The sequence below is a fragment of the Myotis myotis genome, unplaced genomic scaffold (genome assembly GCF_014108235.1).
Source record: "Myotis myotis isolate mMyoMyo1 unplaced genomic scaffold, mMyoMyo1.p scaffold_m19_p_17, whole genome shotgun sequence".
In the NCBI taxonomy this organism is placed as follows: Eukaryota; Metazoa; Chordata; class Mammalia; order Chiroptera; family Vespertilionidae; genus Myotis; species Myotis myotis.
Window position 1 is genome coordinate 35,455,356 of NW_023416321.1, and position 20,290 is coordinate 35,475,645.

Sequence of the window (20,290 nt, forward strand, 5' to 3'; positions counted from 1 at the left end):
TATTACATTTTTTACTGATCTGACAAAAATTTATTTACGTATTTATTCACAGAGGACAGCTATTGCTGTGTGGGCTGTTGCCTTTTTTTTTTTTTAACCTAAATAGTCAGGTATTACATGTTTTAAAAATTCTCGTGGCACATCAATTAAAAATCGCTGGTCTATAATGTCTCCCCCCCCCATCTCCTCCCACCCCACCTCACCTGATGAATTCCCACTCATCCTTACTATCACACCCTTACTATCACACTTCAAGCATCTCTTCTTCAGGAATGTCTTTCCTTCCTTGATCTCCCGGTTAGGCCATATCCCCTATTAAGCCATATCCCCTAGCAACAAGCACCTTTTCTTTGCAAGCTTTGTTTGAGATGTAATTTTACATAGTCGTAAATCTGTTCACTCTATTTCAGAAATGTTTTTTGACAGCTTTCTACCCTGCAAACTTAACAACCATTTTCAAAAAAGAACTGTCTTCACCCCAGACCTTTCCAAATCATATATCCAATTGCCCGCTAGACTTCTCATTTGAATGGTTCAAAAGTATTTCATGCACAACATGTCCAAAGTTAAATAACTTCTACCCACCCCCAAATGGCCCTCATCTGACCTTCCCTATTTCACTGAATGACACCACGATCTTTCTTCTGGTGCACAATCCAGAAATCTTTAGTATCTTCTCCACCCCACCTCCCCAATTCCAAACACACCATGTCCTGAACATTCTCTATCTCCTCATTATTTCCTGATAATTTTTCACCCTTCACAACTACACATTACTAACCCAGGTCATTATCATCTTTCTTGGATTACGGAAACTGATCTCTCTATAACCGATCTTGCCCCTGCAGTCCACTTTTCACATAGCAGACAAGTCTTCTCTATCCCATCCCACACAAATCTGAATATTCTTTGCTAAATCCCCTCAGTGGCTTCCTAAAGCTATTAGGCTGATAAAGTCCAAAATTATTAACAAGGTATTCAGTGATGGCGAACCTATGACACGCGTGTCAAAGGTGACACGCGAACTTATTTTTTTGGTTGATATTTCTTTGTTAAATGGCCTTTAAATATATAAAATAAATGTCAAAAATATAAATCTTTGTTTTACTATGGTTGCAAATATCAAAAAATTTCTATATGTGACACGGCACCAAAGTTAAGTTAGGGTTTTTCAAAATGCTGACATGCTGAGCTCAAATGGTTCGCCATCACTGGTATAGATCGTCTAGGCCAGTGGTTCTCAACCTTCTGGCCCTTTAAATACAGTTCCTCGCCGAAACCGGTTTGGCTCAGTGGATAGAGCGTTGGCCTGTGGACTGAAAGGTCCCAGGTTCGATTCCGGTCAAGGGCATGTACCTGGGTTGCGGGCACATCCCCGGTGGGGGATGTGCAGGAGGCGGCTGGTCGATGTTTCTCTCTCATCGATGTTTCTGACTATCTCTCTCCCTTCCTCTCTGTAAAAAATCAATAAAATATATTAAAAAAAATGTTTAAAAAAATAAATAAATAAATAAATACAGTTCCTCATGTTGTGACCCAACCATAAAATTATTTTCGTTGCTACTTCATAACTGTAATGTTGCTACTGTTATGAATCGTAATGTAAATATCTGATATGCAGGATGGTCTTAGGTGACCCCTGTGAAAGGGTCATTTGACCGTCAAAGGGGTCGCGACCCACAGGTTGAGAACCGCTGATTTACGCCTTGCCTTTCCCTCCAGCCTCATTTGTTGCCACTTCCCCCTTCCATCACTGTGCTCCAGACATACAGGCATTTTCATTTTCCTTCATTCACTCTGACATTTTAAAGGTATGTTATCCTAAATGCGTAAGACCAATGGACAGGGCTCATTGAAGATAAAGACTGACCTTTGCAAAGAGAGCTACAGGCCTGGGATGTAACTACCCACTATGACCTGGCCAATTGGGATTTATTATGATCAGACCATGGTGTGTGGTTATTTTGGTGACTGAGCTTATCAGGCCTGCCATGTGGCCCCCATGAGCCTGTCAGGTTTACTGCATAGACCCTTTTTCGTTCACATATGGCAGATTCAATTCATTTCCTACCTTACTCAACCTTTTTGGTCAGAACAGAATGAGTCAATAAAGCCACTTCTTTGCGAACCAAGCTCCTCATACAGGCAACGGGCTCTCCGCTAAATCTACCATGTTCCTCAATTTAGCTCAGTGTCACCTCTCACCCGCCATCAGCATGGTCACCTCCTTCTCTCTAAGTCTTACCTAATCTACTTTCCTCTTCCTGGCCCATCCTGCCCTTAGCTGCAGGGGCCTCCTTGCTGTTTGTCAATTCTGGTATACTCCTGCCTCAGGGCTTTCGTGTTTGCATGGTCCGCGTGGACTTTTCTCCGACCAGAAACACATCCATGCAAGATACCCGGGCCTTGTTCAGGTCTCTGAATCAGCTGTCACCTCACTGATGCCTTTCCTACTATCTTTACTTAAAAACTGCAGTAGTGAACGCACTCCTGGTTTCCCTTACTTGCTTCGAACTTCTACACAGAACTTGCCCATTTGGCATTCCATACATTCCATATATTTCCCTTTTTTCCCCTTTTTTTCTTTTTTAAATCTGCCATGCCAGTGAGCTTCATGAGGGAAAATCTTTCGTCTGTCTTGTTCACGCGATTTCCCAGCAGCAAACTAGGCAATCCGGTCCTGGGAGAGCAAGCACTCGGTACTCGCTGACTGAAAACCCTGGTGTGTGACTCTTCTCTCGGAAACACAGCACCTCATTCGGGTGAAGAGTCGCCCATCTTGACTCCCAAAGAGGCTCAGTCCTAAGGTTGGGGCTTTTTCTTCCGGGCTGACCGAGTCGGTCGTAAAAAAAAACCAAAGCAGTCGAACCCTGACGCTACTTGTTGCCTTGGTTTCTCTGGAGCCTTAAATAATCTTCTTCCACTACCACGCACCTTAACGCAATCTAGATGTCGCTTTCAGAATTTCGAATCCCTTCTTAACAAATTCCTCCCACGTCAGCCCCAATCTCCCTTTTTCCTTGTTGCCTTCCTTCATAAACCCGACTTTTCCTTCCAAGTCCCGCCACGGCCCGCTCTCCATCTCTCCCACTGCTCCACACTTCATCTTAGCCATTCGGTTTGCCTTCCCGCCTCAGTTTCCGATCTCTCCGAACCTCCTCAGTCCCGGGGGCCTTCCCTACTTCAGTCGTGGTCCCCGTTCTATTAGTCAACTCCTCACCCCACACACACCCCAACCCCTATCGGGTCTCTCTCCCTAGACCCCCGGAGTCCAGCACCCGAGAATGAGGAACCTGGGTGATCCATGGGCTAAGTGAACTCGTCACCATCGTGAAAGTAAGTGACTTACCTCTGCGGGCCAAGTTCCAGCCAAACCACCAATCTGGAGCGGGCCTCTAACCCCTAGTCTCAAACCATATGCAGCGCGAAGCTCCTAGAAACGCAGATGTTACGCTCCCAGCGCGCCGCCATCTTGGGCAGCCACCCAGCCTCGCGATTGGACGATGAACACCTCGCGCGATCTGTAGTAGAGTCTGAAGAAAGAATAAACTGTCGCGAGACTTGGAGTTAGCGGCGCCTTCTAACAAAAAAAAAAAAAAAAAAAAAAGGCGGGGCGGGGCGGGGCGGGAGGAGGAGGCGTGGTAGCAAGCTGAGTCCTTGGTGGAGGTACCTGCATTAGAATCTGCTAGGTAACTTTTGACAAATGTAGATTTTTTTTTTTTTAATTGCTTTCTGGACCTCACTCTAGACTTACTAAGCCGTAGTCTCGGGGGCTGGTCAGGAAATATAGGGATGGAAGTGGGGCGGGGGAGACGGCTTTTAGATTTGGTGGCGGGCAATTAGCGTTGGTTGTGCAACAGGTCTCTCTACTGGGATGTCTCATTTAAACATCACAGATAAACTGTGAGGTGGAAAGAGTAGCTGGGGATCGTTTGCTCAAGGTCTTACACCCAGATGACATCAAGTCCACGTTCTTTGTGTATCTTTACCTGCCTGGAGCTGGAAGCACTATGAAATACATTTCATTTTTCTTTTCAACGCGGTTGTACTAATTTTTACCCTCTGGTAAGTAGAGTGAGCATTAGTTTACCCATTTTACAATAGACGTAAAAAGGTCTATTACGTGCCCAGGTCGCGGTTCCTGGTCCCGGCACATGTCTAAGTTGCAGTTGGATCCCAGGTCAGGCAGCCCATCCATGTTTCTCTCTCAAACTGATGCTTTTCTTTTTCTCTCCCTCTCCCTTCCTATTTCTGTTAAATCAATGAAAGCATATCCTCGGATGAGGATGAAAAGAAAAAGAATGGAAGAAATTTCCTGAAGCTGAGAAAGATACAAGTCTTCAAATCAAAAGAGTTCACTCTGTACCAAACTGAATGAATTTTAAAAGACCAAGTCAAGTTTTCAGAGTCGTCCCTAGTACAGTATGACTGGTGTTCTTATGAGGAGAGGAGATTAGGTCGCAGACAACGCAGAGGGGTAGCCAAGAAAGGACACAGCAAGAAGATGCCCATCTGGAGCCACGGAGAGACCTCGGGAGAAACCAGACCTGCTGATGCCTGGATCTTGGCCTTCCAAGCCTCCAGAATTGTGAGAAAAGAAATCTCTGTTGTTTAAGCTACCTAGTCTGTGGTAGTTTGTTGTGGAAGCCCTAGCAAACTTATACAAACCTCTTTGGTTATTGTGTATTCAAAAGTATCTTATACTTTTCCATGCTATTGTAAATGGAGCTGATTTTTGTGTATTGATTTTGCATCCTGCAACCTTGCAGAATCTGTTTATTCTACCTCTTTTTGTTGGAATCCTTGAGGTTTTCTACATATAAGATCATGTCATCTGTGAACAGAGGTAATTTTACTTCTTCCTTTCCAATTTTGATGCTTTTTCTTTCTTTTCCTTGCCTAATTGATCTGGCTAGAACTTCCAGTACTCTGTTGAACAGAAGTGGCATAAGCAGGCATTCTTGTCTTATTGCTGCTCATCTTAAAGAAAAAGCTTTTGGTCTTTCACCATTGAGTATGCCATTAGCTGGGGCTTTTCATTTCTGTATAGCCTTTATTATCTTGAGGTAGTTTCCTTCTGTTCCTAGTTTGTTGAGTGTTTTTATCAGAAAATGGTGCTTAACTTTGTCAAATGCTTTGTCTACATTTGGTTTTTCCCCCTTCATTCGGTTTATGTGGTATATTAATTGATTTTCATATGCTAAACTTTCCTTGCATTCCAAGAGTAGACCCACTTAGTCATATTGTATTTTAATATGCTGTTGAATTCGGTTTGCTAGTATTTTGTTGAGGATTTTGCATTAATATTAATAAGGGATATTGGTATAGATTTCTTTTTTTGTGGTATCATTGTCTGATTCTTGTTTCAGGGTAATCTAGAGTGAGTGTGAAAGTGTTCCTTCCTCTTCAATATTTTGGGAAGAGTATGAAGAGGATTGGTGTTCATTCTTTAAATATTCACTATCGTTATATCTAATCTGTCTGGAATCTAGTGAGGTATGGACCTTTTCTAAATGGCTAGCTGAATGTTTCACTACCCTTAAGGTGTTTTTATTGTAGTAAAATACACATAACATAAAGTTTACTGTCTTAACCATTTTTTAAAAAAATATATTTTTTATTGATTTCAGAAAGGGAGAGCGAGAAACATCAATGATGAGAAAAAATCATTGATTGGCTGCCTCCTGCACACCCCACACTGGGGATAGAGCCAGCAACCCGGGCATGTGCCCTGACCAGGAGTCAAACCATGACCTCCTGGTTCATAGGTCGATACTCAACCACTGAGCCATGCTGGCCGGGCATCTTAAACATTTCGAACTGTACAGTTCAGTAGTGTTAATTTTGTGAACATTGTTGTGAAACAGATCTCCAGAACTTTCAACTTGCAAAACCAAAACTCTATATCCATTAAACAACAATTCCCCTTGTCTCTCTCCTCCTAGGCCCTGGTAATCACAATTCCACTTTGTGTTTCTATGAATTTGACCATTTTAGATAGCTTATATAAGTGGAATCATACAGCATTTACCTTTTTGTGACTGGCCTATTTCATTTGAACCCGTTTTTAACCCATCAATTTGAATTGTCTTCTTAGTAATTTCTATAGTTCCCATATATGCTTGGGTTCATTTCTAGGCTTGTTTCATTGATCTGTCTGCCTATTTCTATACATGTACACATTTGTTTTAATTACCATAGATTTTTGTTTTTGTTTTTGTTTTTTGTTCATCTTTACCTGAGGATATTTTTCATTGATGTTTTAGAGAGAGTGGAAGAGAGAGGGAAAGACAGAAACATCGATGTGAGAGAACCACATCCATTGGTTGCCTCCTGCACATGCCCCAACCAGGCCCTGGGCCGGCGAGGAGCTTGCAACCGTGGTACCTGCCCTTGACTGGAATCAAACCCGGGACCCTTTGGTCTGCAGGCCATCGCCCTATCCGCTGAGCCAAACCGGCTAGGGCACCGTAGCTTTTTATTGTCTAACTCTTCTCACAAGTTTATGCTTCCAAATAAACTCAGGAACCATTTTACTGAGTTTTCTACAAAAATCCTTTCGAGATGTTTTATTGTTATTACATTAAATATAAAGATCAATTCTGAGAGAATCGGCATCTGTACAATATTGACTCTTCCCATTTATATTTAATATGACTTCACCCTAGCATACAAGACCATGCAGAACAGAGTCCTACTCTTTTCTTCCCATGTTTAGCCACCCTCCAGCCAAACTCACTGTACTTCTGGTTCCTGAACATTCTTTGTGTTCTCTCTCTCTCTCTCTCCTCGCCTCCCCCTCCTTCTCTCTCTCCTCAAGCTGCCCCTCTTCTCCATCCCACTGTTTCAACTGTCTACAACCTATACATACTTTATGTTCCATCACAAATTGCCACTTCACCCATACTTCCTGAGTCCTCCATCCAGATGTGACTTCTTCTTCCTTTGAAACGCCATAGTACTTGGTTTGTCATTTTATTAAGGTGCTCACCCCAATTTGTTCTTTGTTGTTATTTGTATGCATCTCTTATTGGTCCGCAATCAGCAATTTTGCATTAGAACAACAGGTCTCAACAATTTTGGATTAGAACAGGTTGACGTTCAACTACTGCGGCCACGCATCAATCATTCCTTTTTATGGCTGAATAATATTCCACTTAGGATATATAAACCACATTTTACTTATCCATTCATCAGTTGATGGACATTTGGATTGTTTCCGTTTTTTGGCTATTGTGAACTATTCGTGTACATGTTTTTGTTTGAACACTTGTTTTCAATTCTCTTGAATATATTCGTAAGAGTGGAATTGCCAGGTCATATGGTAACACTATGTTTAACTTTTTAAATTAATGACTTCATCATTTTACATTCCATCAGCAGGGTATGTGTGTTCCAACTTTTATTATAAAAATAATGAGTGTGCATAGCTTAAAAAAACACTGCTACAAGGCCTCTGGCAAAATACAAGTCTTTTCGCCATACCTCTGTCCCATTCCCCAGAGGCAATTACTTTCAATTCCTTTAACTTTTTCCCTTGTTTTTAACCATATTTCTAAATAATATGCATATGCTCCAATTTCATTTGATCAATTCTAGGCATTACATTATGCTGACTTCAGTACTCTAATTATGTTTTCTTTCTTGAACAACTGTTTGGTTTCCCTGAAATTATCATTTGTCATATTTTTACTTGCTTAGTTTTCTGTGTGCTTCTCTCTATTTCACTACTTTTTCCCAAATGTTCCAAACACCGCTCTGATTCTTGATACTTTGTATTTGGCCTGTTTTTCCTGTTTTCTCTTTGGAAGTGCTTACGATCTTCTTTTTATTCCTGGTGTTCTGGAATTTAATGACAAACATCTGCTTTTTTTTTTTTTTTTTTTTTTTTCGTTTGTTCTGCTAGCCTTTTGGTGAGCTCTTTTAATCTGGAAACTCAGGCCCTTAGATCTAGAAAATTTTCCTGTAGAATTTCCTTTGATAATTTAAAGATATTTGTTACAGGACTTGTTGAATAATCTAAACCAGCTCCTTTAAAAATATCCAGCAAATGCTTCTAGATGTTTCTGTATTTTGTATTTCATTGTGTTTTTCCAATTATAAAGATAACTAGAGGCCCGAGGCATGAATTCATGCACCGGTGGGGTCCAGCCGCCTGCCCCTGATTGGGGGGCGGGGCAGGGGGCGACTGGGGGGCAGGGCCGGCCAGGGGGAGTTATTAGGGTCAAAGACCTTTGCAGGGTGTATACATGTTTGCTGTTGGCTTTCGGATGAGTTGAAGCTTCAAAGGCGCTTTAGTGTCAGAGACACTTACAGCTTCCATTTCTAAGCCTCTCCCTAGACAGGTAATGCAGTTTAGTTCCCCGCTGACAAGCCCTCTAAAGAGAGGCCGTGGAGTGATGTGGCTGCTCTCTTTGGTAGTAAGCAGTGGAGAGAGAATGCAGGAAGATGGTGGTTGTGCTGGGCACCTCTCCTGGACACCTGACTGACGGTCCAGACTGTGAGCAGTTTTCCACCTGATCACTCGTCATTCAGGTTCCCGGTCTATGAAGGCTAGAGAGCGTTTACTTACTTAGAATCACTGAAGGTCACACTTCAGTGATTGGGGTGGGGTGGGGGTGTCGATCGGGGGCAGGGACGGCAGGGGGGAGGGCCTCCAGTGGTTGGCTGGCTGGCCCCACCCCCGATCTGGCCTGTTGGCTGCTGCAGTGCATGTCATAGCCACTGGTCGTCCTGATCATTCTGCCCTTCAGTCGCTTGGCTTTTATATACATAGCTGCCTACTTATGTAGAAAATTCAAACAAAAGTAGAAACTGTATAATTTAACATACTTTGTAAAGATTGAGTGAAAGCGGAGATACAGATTCCCTGGCAATGGGCAAGGAGACACCTGATTGGTGGTGTCGCTCTTAAAACAGTCAGGGGCAAGGCAGACGTACTGTCCTAAGTTTATCCTACCTTGATGACAATGTTGGTGGCCAGAGCTGTTTCATGCCTGGGGCACATTAAAAAAAAATGCCCTGGACAGTGTGGCTCAATTGGTTGGAGTGTGAAACTGTATATATGAGAAGGTGGGTTTGATTCCCAGTCAGGGCACATACCCAGGTTTCGGGTTTGATCCCTGGCTAGGGGGCCGGCAGGGGGCAGCCAATCGATGCTTCCCTCCCCCCTCTCAAATCAATTAAAAAAAGAAAGGAAGAAGGAAGTGGAGATGCAATAATAAAAATATATGATAAATGGGAACATGGGCTCCTTCTCATATTCTAACTCTTCCTCCCACCCTGTGGAAATATAATGAAGGCCATCTGTAAATGGACTGTGAGAGCTTGGGAAACTGGCCAGCAACTCAGTCTAAGAAAGGCCAAAGAGAAACTGCTTCTAGATGTGAACGGGATTGTAAGTAGCTAGAGTTTTGATCTCTCACAGTTTGTGCACAGGCACGTCCCCCGCCCCCTGCATGCCCTGATTTTCTGTTTTCAGCCTTGGGAAATTCTGAGCAACGGCAACAAAACAATAGCACCGGCAGGCCGCCACCAGTGTGACCCATCCACAAACCAGATGGGACTTGAGTGGGACAAATTCACTGGTGGCACCTAGTAAACTTCACAGTCGGTGGCTAAAGGTGCACACGTAAGTCCTAATAAACCCATGTCTTTCACAGCCAGTCCTCCGGGTTATTTCTTTGGAATCCACAAACAATACGCTGAGGCTTTCTAGGACCTCAGCACTTGGCATAACAAAAAACAAAAAGTCACTTTGAATAGTTACAGAGCATTCCGTTGGAAAGATATACCATTATATTATTGGAGCAGAAGTTCACGGGCAGGCAGCTGTTTCGTTTTTCTTTGCTGTGAACAGTGCTGGGATGCACATCTTGTATACAGAGATGCTACGATTTAAGTGGCCTTCCTATCCCTGCTGGGGGAGCGGGGAGATGGTGGAAGTAGGGGAAAGGTCGTGAGAAGATGGGATTCGACTTGTTCCTTATGGGGAACTGTTGGGAGAGTGTCTGAATGTACCTGGAGGTGACCTGAGCTCCCTAATGGCAGTGCTTAGAGCAACAGCTCCCAAACACCAGCGAGCACACGGATCATCTGGGGAACTTGTTAAGCATCAGGTTCCAGGGCTGCACCCCAGAGTCAGATTCAGTCTGAGGAGGGGGTCAGAGAATCTGCATTTTTTTAAAAAATATATTTTATTGATTTTTTACAGAGAGGAAGGGAGAGGGATAGAGAGTTAGAAACATCGATGAGAGAGAAACATCGATCAGCTGCCTCCTGCACACCCCCCACTGGGGATGTGCCCGCAACCCAGGTACACGCCCTTGACCGGAATCGAACCCGGGACCCCTCAGTCCGCAGGCCGACGCTCTATCCACTGAGCCAAACCGGTTTCGGCAGAGAATCTGCATTTTTAACAAGCACCCTGACTCCGTGGTCGGCAAACTGCGACTCGCGAGCCACATGCGGCTCTTTGGCCCCTTGAGTGTGGCTCTTCCGACCTAAGCCTTAGGAGTACCCTAATTAAGTTAATAACAATGTACCTAGCTATATAGTTTAAGTTTAAAAAATTTGGCTCTCAAAAGAAATTTCAATCGTTGTACTGTTGGTACTTGGCTCTGTTGACTGAGTTTGCCGACCACTGCCCTAACTGACTGACTCTCATATGGGTGGTGGACCACATTGGAAGAGATACTGAATTAGAGAGTTCAAGAGAGAGTAGCGGCAGGTAAATTGTGTTCACCTGAGAAACAAGTGGGGCGGGGCTGGGGTTGATAGGGAAGGAAATTAATTAGGCAACTTCAGTCAACCTATGGGACCAGGCTCCAGTGTGCTTTGGATTATGGTAGAACTAACAAATCTGCCTTCAGACAATACAAAATAATATTGAATGTTAACTGTAATTTAAAATAGAAGAACTCTAGCCATTTGGTTCAGTGGATAGAGCATCAGCCTGCGGACTGAAGGGTCCCCGGTTCGATTCCAGTCAGGGGCACGTGCCCGGGTTGCAGGCGTGATCCCCGGTGAGGGGCGCGCAGGGGCAGCCGATCAATGGTTCTCTCTCATCATTGATGTTTCTATCTCTCTTTCCCTCTCCCTTCCTCTCTGAAACCAATAAAAATATTAAAAAAGAAAATAGAAGAAAAAAGTTTTTTTAAAAATCTGCCTTTATTCTCTAAAAGGATCCGATGATTCTGATAGTCACATCGAAAGATACTAAGTTTCCTAGTCTATCCCTAAACTGTCATTTCCTCCTCTTTCTGTGTCCAATGTTATTTAATTATGACTGTAGGTACATAAAAACAGCCCAGCATGTTCACTGGGGCATTAAAAAGCCATAGGCTCTGGCTGGGGAAGGTGGGAGCCTACCTCAGAGTCACTGGCAGAGGTACCCAAGGTTAGGGGTTGTGGGAGAACAATCTCAAGTCTTGGTGAGGATGTGGCACAATAGGAACTCTGATGGGTGGAACATAAATTGATCCATTCATTCTGAAAAACAATTTGAGCCAATAATTCTACCTCAGGGTGTATATCCCAGAGAAACTCTTCTACTTGGGCTCTAGGAAACACAGACATCAAAACAGCAAAAAATTGGAAAGAATCCAAATGCCCTTGGATAAAAGAATGGATAAATTAATTAATTGTGGTTTATTTACACAATGAAATACTAATGTAAATGAATGAATTATACACATCTCAGCATGGATGAATTAGAGAACTATGAGTGAAAAAAGTAATTCACAAAATACATTCTTGTTAAATTTAAAAATAACCAAAACTAAATTTAGTGTTTGGTGCTTTATGTATAGAAAAATATAAAGAAAAGCAAAATATTGTGGGACAAATTTAGAATAGCAGTCACCTTTGGCTAAGGCAAGGGCTGAGATCTTTGAGCACAGGGAGTAGTGTTGTGGTTAAGTGGGGTGGTGGGGGTCACAGGTGTTTGTTTTATTATTAGGCACGTGACTACATATCATAGCATATATTCTTTTGACTATATCAAGTATTGCAAAATTTTAAAAATAGAAAGATGAAACTCCTAGCCACTACTGTGGTCTCAAGGTTATTGATCCTCTGAACTCCATCTTTGTGGGGTTCCAACAGGCACGGTGGATCGGGAAGCAAGGTGGCAGGCCTGAACAGACCACCTCCCTCTCATGATTCAGAGAGAGAGGCATCCCTCTGTTCTGCCCGCTTCCAACCTATTTCTCATAGACTGTATCTGTCACTAAGTAATGGCTTCTTTTCCCAGCCAAACTGATTGAATGTTTAGATAATATGGCATTTTTCTCTGACAACAACAGGGTGATGCTTGGGACATTGTTTTCTGAACAAACAAGCTATCCTAGCACCCATTTTTTTTTTTTTTTAATCCTAATGCATCCCTAGCACCCATTCCTTTCCATCTGCCAGTCTCACATCTGACTGGGCCTTTATGCTTCCTTTTGCATCCCTGGTCATGAGCTTCTGTGGCTCCCTTCCTCACTGACTGTGAGCTCAGCAGCAGGTAGGAGGGCTGTCCTGGGCCTTGAACATTCTCCCTCTCGCATGTATCTTTAGAGGAGGGGTGGAGCTCCTGAGGTGAGGTTTAGACTCGAACAACGCAGTTAAGTGGATTAAGATCCTAAATAGTTGAGTTCCAATTCCTCTTCACCCTGCCTAACTGTGTGTGGCTTGGGATAGGCCCCTCATCACCATGGAGCCTATTGGTTTGCCTGAGAGATAGAGAGTATTGTTTTGGGGGATGTAGATAATGTGTAAGGACCATTAAAAGGCGAAAAAGACATTAAAGTTCATCTAGTTTCACCCACTTGTATTAAAAATGGAGAGGAGACTTGGATAGACTAGGAATGCTTTACTGGCAGATATTGGACTAGAACCCAGGTCTCCTGTCTCTCCCATCACCTTGCCTCCCTGTTGCTTGCTGAGGCAGAGATGAGGGAGGAGGATCTATAGCCACTAGCTTAGCCCTGCCCGAGCTTCACCCAAGGGCAAGACATTCAGCCTTAGAAGATGTTGCCTTTGAAATTGCTGACGCTATCTGGGGGCGGGGAGGAGCCTGCCTCACCTGTCAGCTGGTCTATTGCACAATCTGGCGAGCTGAGGCCTGAGACTCTTCTTCCCACACCAGGCTCAGCTATAGAAGGCCAAGGTCAGGGTTCAGGGAATAATAAAAATTTGGACATGACCCCTACCTCTCCCTCATGCCCTCCCCCCTCTCCCTGCAGAGGTTGGGGTACATTGAGGGTAAGAAAGGCCTGAGGAGGGGACGCAAGGGTGGGAAAGCAAGCTCTTCGTAAGAGTTGAAGGGGAGCAGGGCTAGTCCTCCTCACCCCAAATGGGTATTTAATTTTGGGGAGGGAGTTTGTGGACAAGGTAGAAAGGAGGAGGAAGAATCTTTGGCCTGGTCCTGCTTTCAGCCCAGGAGTTGAGAATTTATCTTTGAAATGGAGAAATGGGAGAAAGTGAGACAGAGCACTGAGTTGGTCCATGAGGCTGGAGTATAGACTCTAATGGAAGCAATGGAGACTGGACTCAATGCAGAGATGTCTGGGGTCCCATTTTTGTCCCCTCAACAGTGAGGCAGCAAATGGAGAAACCAGAACAACACACGGCCTCTCCCAGCCCTGGCACACATGCAGACTGCCATACATCAGCCCCCATCAGAAACAGAGCCACTCACTACTCAGGAATTCCATCAGAGGTCCCTGAACAATCTGATTAAAGCTGTTTTCTAAAAAGTATTCAATTGTCATATATGAGACTGCATGACTTTAACACAAAGGGGAGTTAACTTTCATTACCGTCCATTCATACACAGCAAGTCCAGGCTAGACCTTAGAGTCTGAGACAGATGCTTGACCTTTTCCATGCTGCTCATGCTGACAATGCACAGAAATCCTGTAATTGACGCTATGCCTTTTAGTCACTAAAGGAGCCTTCACAACGGCCATAGATTCCGGTTGTCAAACTCAGTTGTATAGACCGTGGCTTTTTGGGGAGCCCCCTGTGAGTTGTGCACAGTTTTGGGAGGGCTTTTGTTGGGGGCAGGGCATCAGGCCCTCAGGCATCGATCCCCACAGGGCACAGTGGCTCTGTCAACTGTTTCTGTTCCCAACTTGGTGACCTGGGACCTAGTCCCTGGATGCAGTGAGTAGCCATGTCCTCCCCAGGACCCAGTGCTCCTGCTCTCACTCTCACAGCCCTCTCTGTTCTTGCTTCTTTTCCTTCCACCAGCCTGTGGGGAAATATTGATGTACGATTATAAAAATACTTCAAAAACAGACATGATAGAGTAATGTATGGTGGTTGGTTTTTTAAAAAAATTGAATACTAAGATCTGGTGATGGATCTAATAACTTCATACTTTTGAAGTAATGATAAATGTAAACAATATTTCAACATATTGCAACAACCATAATAGGATATGAAAAATAGCTGATTTCTGCTTATGAAAAGGGCATGGGTACTGTTAATACAACAGTGGTTGGTTGCCTACATTCATAATGGAAGGAAATGCTACATTTCAGATACAGGTTAATGAAAATAAAGATGTAATTTTTTCCCCATTCAAGTTCAAGGGCTAGGTCATAAAAAACCCTGGTGAGCCCTAGCCAGTTTGACTTAATGGATAGAGCGTTGGCCTGCGGACTGAAAGGTCCCAGGTTAGATTCCGGTCCAGGGCACATGCCCAGGCTGCAGGCTTGATCCCTAGTAGGGGCTTGAGGAGGCAGGCAATCAATGATTCTCTATCATCATTGATGTTTCTCTCTCTCCCTCTCCCTTCCTCTCTGAAATCAATAAAAATATATTTTAAAAATAAAAACAACCCTGGTGAGAGGAACTTCACCCCTCTCAGTCCCTATTTCTTCAACAGGAGCTACAAATTCTCTATGAGACTAGTAGCACAAGACCTATTATCTGCTGGAATGAAGGGGGGGAAAAGTGTGTACATAGGTAAATATCTAAACTTAAAACTTTTCTACCTTCAGTGGCACTTATTTACTCCTAGTTTACACACAAAATTAACATGCCTGATAATCTCTTTTTTTAACTCACAGAAAAATAGAAGCAGCACATTAGAAAAGAGAGCTGCAGCTGCTAAGAAAACATTTGTAATACCTAAAGTGATTGCAAACAACCTGAAATGTAGGGAAAACATTATTTTTAAGGGTAGACAAGAGCCCTGACCAGCGTTGGCCCGAGCATCAAAGAGTCACAGGTTGGATTCCGGGTCAAGGGCACGTACCTCGGTTGCAGGTTCAATCCCCAGCCCTGGTCCAGGCACATGCAGGAGGCAACCAGTCAATGTGTCTCTCTCACATCAATGTTTCTCTCTCTCTCTTAATCTCTCTCTCTCTCTCTCTCTTTCTCTCTCCCCTTTTCCTCCCTCCCTCCCCACAGGCCCTCCTTTCCTTCCACTCTCTTTAAAATCAATGGAAAAAATAGCCTCAGGTGAGGATTAACAGCAAAAGCAAAAATAAAAAATAAAAAAAATCATAGAAAATTAGAAAGATTTAATCTGTGTAGGAGGGAATAACTATATATGTGCTTTAATTTCCATGATTGCAATAACTGATATTCATCACTATGACCCCATACTCTGAAGAAAGAACTAAAGAATGTGTGTTTGTGAACCTATACTTAGGAAGAAGTACTGGATATAATATCCTTAGCACTATTTCTTAGCAAGATGGTTAAAATAAAGTTTTGATGCTTACAGGGGTAAAGCTGAGGTGTTATATTTTAGTCTGAGGTTTTGAAATTAATATTATACCCATTACCCTATGCACCCTTATTCCTGGGGTTCTTCTTACAGGACACTTTAAAGTTCCCTACGCTCCCCTGGGAGTAAAGGACAGTGGTGAGCATTATGGGACCACTGGAAGAGAACCCATCTCAGTTCGAATGCCAACGTTGATAGCAAATTATAGAGCATGGAGAACAGGACCCAGGTGACTCCCCTTCATTCGATGATGATCAGTAGATCCTAACCCACAGAATTGTGAAATAATTTCCCATTAAAGCCAAATATCCTCAACTTCACCCTGGGACCAGAGCCTGCCAGAAGGGGCTCCGAGAGATATCAAGGATGGACATTGAACTTGGCTGGTCCAACACCTGCCTTTTACGATGAGGGAACTGAGGCCTAGAGATGAAGTTAGTGTCATATTAACATTGTTTCCTCCTTAAATATTTTAGTAGAGTTCAATGATAAAGCCATCTGGGCCTAGAGTTACCTCTAGCCCAGGCGTCCTCAAACTACGGCCCGCGGGCCACATGCAAATACAAATATTGTATTTGTTCCCGTTTTGTTTTTTTACTTCAAAATAAGATATGTGCAGTGTGCATAGGAATTTGTTCATAGTTTTTTTTTAAACTATAGTCCAGCCCTCCAATGGTCTGAGGGACAGTGAACTGGCCCTCTGTTTAAAAAGTTTGAGGACCCCTGCTCTAGGCTCTAGCCCCTTAAAATCCCTTAACCTACTCCAGTGAGCAAGATGGATTTAAGGCACCATTAGGTCTCCCATCTTCTCAGTTGGTGACTTCTTGATCAATAAACCTTGCCTTACTCCAAATTCAAAAATCATTGTTTTGAGTTTTGGCCTTTCGAAGCATCGGGCACACAAACAAGGCTGTTGTCTTCATGTCTGACATTGAAGTTTGAAGTCCACAGAGCAGGCAGCTGGGAATAGAAAATGGATATAAAGTAGAGGAGAGTAAAAATAAGCTGGGACTCACAGGCATGATCTGGAGCCCATGAGGATCGTCTGGAGCCTATGTCAGTTCTTGTGGCCTCTCGTGTTGATGGTGTGGGTGTCCTGCAGAAGCCAGGGCTCTGGCCCAGAAGTCAGAGAAGCTGAAGGAAGATTCAGGGGAAGGTGAGGCAGTTACATGCATGGCTGCTGCCTCATGTCAGTGAGGTGAGGCAGTGGATAATCCGCAACATATGTCAGCTATAAAGTAGCTCCTGCTTCATTTCTGCCTTCCTAAGCTCCCACAAGAAACTCTTTTGTGGCTCATGCTAACTGGAAACATACTGAAAAGGGAACTCTGGGAAATGTAACTTAGTCTAGCCAAGCTGAAACATTTCAAAGGCATCACATTTTATAGCTGGATGGTTATGAACATCTCCCCCAGAGTCAGACTTCCCGGGTTTGAATTGCAGTTCCTTTATTTAAAGCTGTGTGTCCATTTGAAACTATTACAAAATAATATTGGATGTAAACTGTAAAACGAACAAAGAAACACTATTTGAACCTCTTTTTTTAAAAAAAGCAAAACCTTGGTGTCCAACAGTAAGTTACTTAGTCTTTCTGTGCCTCCATTTCACTGTCTATAAAATGAAGAAGAAACAGTGGTACTTACCTTATAAGATTTGTGTGAGATTTAAATGAGATAATATAGACTTGCTATTCACGTATTATTGATAAGACTTGGTCTATTAGAAAAGTACAATAAATACCAGTTATTAAAGGCAAATCATTTAATCTTTTTTATCTTCAGGTTTTTTAAATCTGTAAAGTGGGAATAAATTCCTTAGCTTATTTCAAAGGCATCTACTGATGATAAAATGAAATAACCCATTTTAAAGTCTTATTCAAATGTGAACAGAGGTGATGGTGGTCATAGCAACTCTCTTAGCTCCTTCCAGCCTTAGGACTAATACCTACCCCAATGACTTACCTAAAGTGAACTCATCAGTGATTATTCATTAGAAGAGCAGTTCTCCAAATGTACCATATTGATGTAAAATGTGAATAATAGGAAAAGCTGGGATGGGTATATGGAATTCTCTGTACTATTTTTGAAATTTTTCTTTAAATCTAAAATTATTAAAAATAAAACATTTGCCTGGCAGGTGTTGCCCAGTGGGTAAGCATCGACCCATGAACTAAGGGGTCAGGGTTCTATTTCCTGTCAGGGCTCATGCCCTGGTTGCAGGCTCAATCCCCAGTAGGTGGTGTGCAGGAGTAGCTGATCAACCATTCTCTGTCATCATTGATGTTTCTCTCTCTTCCTCTCTCTGAAATCAATAGAAATGTATTTTGGGGGAAAAATAAAACATTTATTTTTAAAAAACAATCTTAAAAATAAATTAACTTTTTTATCCGACATCTCATCAAAGCAGCATTGGTAGCAACTGATCTTCAAGTTTCTCTAGGCCGCCCAAGGATGACAAAAAGAAGAAAGATGCTGGAAAGTCGGCCAAGAAAGACAAAGACCCAGTGAACAAATCTGGGGCAAGGCCAAAAGGAAGGAGTGGTCCAAAGGAAAAGTTCAGGGAAAACTCAAAAAACCAGTCTTGTTTGACAAAGCAACGCATGACAAGCCGTGTAAGGAAGTTCCCAACTATAGGCTTATCGTGACCCCAGCTGTTGTCTCTGAGAGACTGAAGACCCCCAGTTCCTGGGCCAGGACAGCCCTAGGGGCTCCTTAGTAAGGACTGACTAACCTAGCTTCAAAGCACAGAGCTCAAGTCATGTACCAGAAACACCGAGGGTGGGGACGCCCCAGCTGCTGGCGAAGATGCATGGGCACCAGGTCCCGCCAGCTGTACATTGTGAAAAATAAAATTTTAATAAACAAAAAAATGAATAAATAAAAATGAAACTTAGAAAAAGAAAATGGTTCTCAAACTTGGGCAGGCATCAGAATCCCTTGGAGGGCTTGTTAGAATATACCTTGATGAGTTCCTCTCTCAGGAGGATCATCAAGTAGGTCTGGAAAGGGGCCAGAGAAGTTGCATTTCTAACAAGCAATGCTGAGACTGCTGATCCGAAAATTACACTTTGAGAACCACTGACATAAAATTTAAAACTATATGACTTTTCCTGTATTTCTCATGAACAGAGGCTCCCATTCATTCAGCATGGTCGGTCATTTCTTGGCTCATTCTGTCCATGACATCACCCAACATTAATTTACCAGGAAGGAAGAAGGCGACAACTGATGTCCAACTCAGTCACTGAGCGGAACAAAGTTCAACAGGGCCTGGAAAGATCCCTTTTACCTTCCTCCCGCTTTTCTCCAACCTCTTCAAAGCTCTATGCCATGGGTCAAGCCATGCTTAAAGTAATATACACACACATATATGTAAATGTATAAATTTCATTATAAAAAATATGCTCATGGAGGAGAATCCAGAACAAATAAAAGGAAGAAAAAATTATCCACAGCTTTCTCATCCAGAGACAACCACTTAATGCTTTTGTACCTTTATTTCCTAGTTTTTATTTCAATTATATATTTTTTTCAACTATATTTTTAAGTTTTCCTTTTTTTTTTTAAGTTTTTCTTATAAACATTGTGGTAATCAGAAAGGACACACATTTTTGTATTCTGCCTTTTCACTTGACACTATATCAGAGATATTTTTATATTGTAGTATAGTACTTGTGAACATTAGAGGACTGTATAACACTGCAACTCTTCCCCTCTTGTTGGATGCTGCAGTGTTTTCACCACTGTACAAGGGAGTTCAAATTCCAGAGTTGCATGAATTCAGGTGTGGGGAAAAAAACAACTTCCTTTATTTTTCTATAACTGAATTAATTTCCTTCTTAAGCCCCAGATTTCTAGAAGCAAGAAAACATAATCAGGTACTTCTAGGTAAACTCAATTATGATCAGGATGTTTCTGCTCTTCCCAGCTCTTCACCTCTCTATTGCTGAGGGAGTAAATGGGGAGGCGACAACCACTTCCTGAGCTTTCTCTGCCTTGTCTCTTGGTAGCCTTCTGTTGTAGTATAACAGGTGAGTCATCCCTGTCTGGCTCCTAGGAAGGCGGCAGTGGTGGTGTGTGAGTGGAAGTTGGGCAGGGACCCTCCTCTGTGCTGACAATCTGCTGATGTGTAGCCACATCCTCATCTGTCCATGTGGTATCCTCCTAACTGCGCCAGAAGAGTCCCCTCCTCACCCTCTCCCCGCAGAAGCTGGGAGAATCTGTTTCTGATCTCAAGCCTAGACAAGCCAAGCTGTCATTTCTGCCACATAGAATCTACACCATAAAGGGGGGAGATTTGCCCAGGAGGCTTGCTGCCTGCCTAGGCCTTGCGTAGAATCAAGGTCTTTTCAATCCCCAGTTAAAGGGGATTTATTAAACTTCAGATAGAACCAGGTGCACAGTTCCTGCTGTTTTGCTTCTTCTTCAAACGTTCTACCTATCTTCCCTCTCTAATAAGTCTTATCTTTTCAGAGTGGAGGTGGGGGAAACTGTTGTGTTTTTTTGTTTTGTTTTGTTTTGACATGTCTCTTCCTACCTCATTCAGTATTATACTTGAATACAT

General features: G+C 42.9%; 1 protein-coding gene and 1 pseudogene across 1 annotated transcript in view; one reads left to right on the forward strand and one right to left on the reverse strand.

The window, feature by feature from the left end:
• Nucleotides 1-3,507, reverse strand: part of METTL16 (methyltransferase like 16) — a 68,052-nt gene extending 64,545 nt beyond the window's left edge. The window contains exon 1 of the mRNA XM_036341060.1: nucleotides 3,350-3,507. The gene's annotated coding sequence lies outside the window, so the exon portion shown is untranslated. The remainder of the gene's footprint in view (nucleotides 1-3,349) is intronic.
• Nucleotides 3,508-8,864: 5,357 nt separating this feature from the next.
• Nucleotides 8,865-9,009, forward strand: LOC118672569 (annotated as a pseudogene).
• The last annotated feature ends 11,281 nt before the right edge of the window (nucleotides 9,010-20,290 follow it).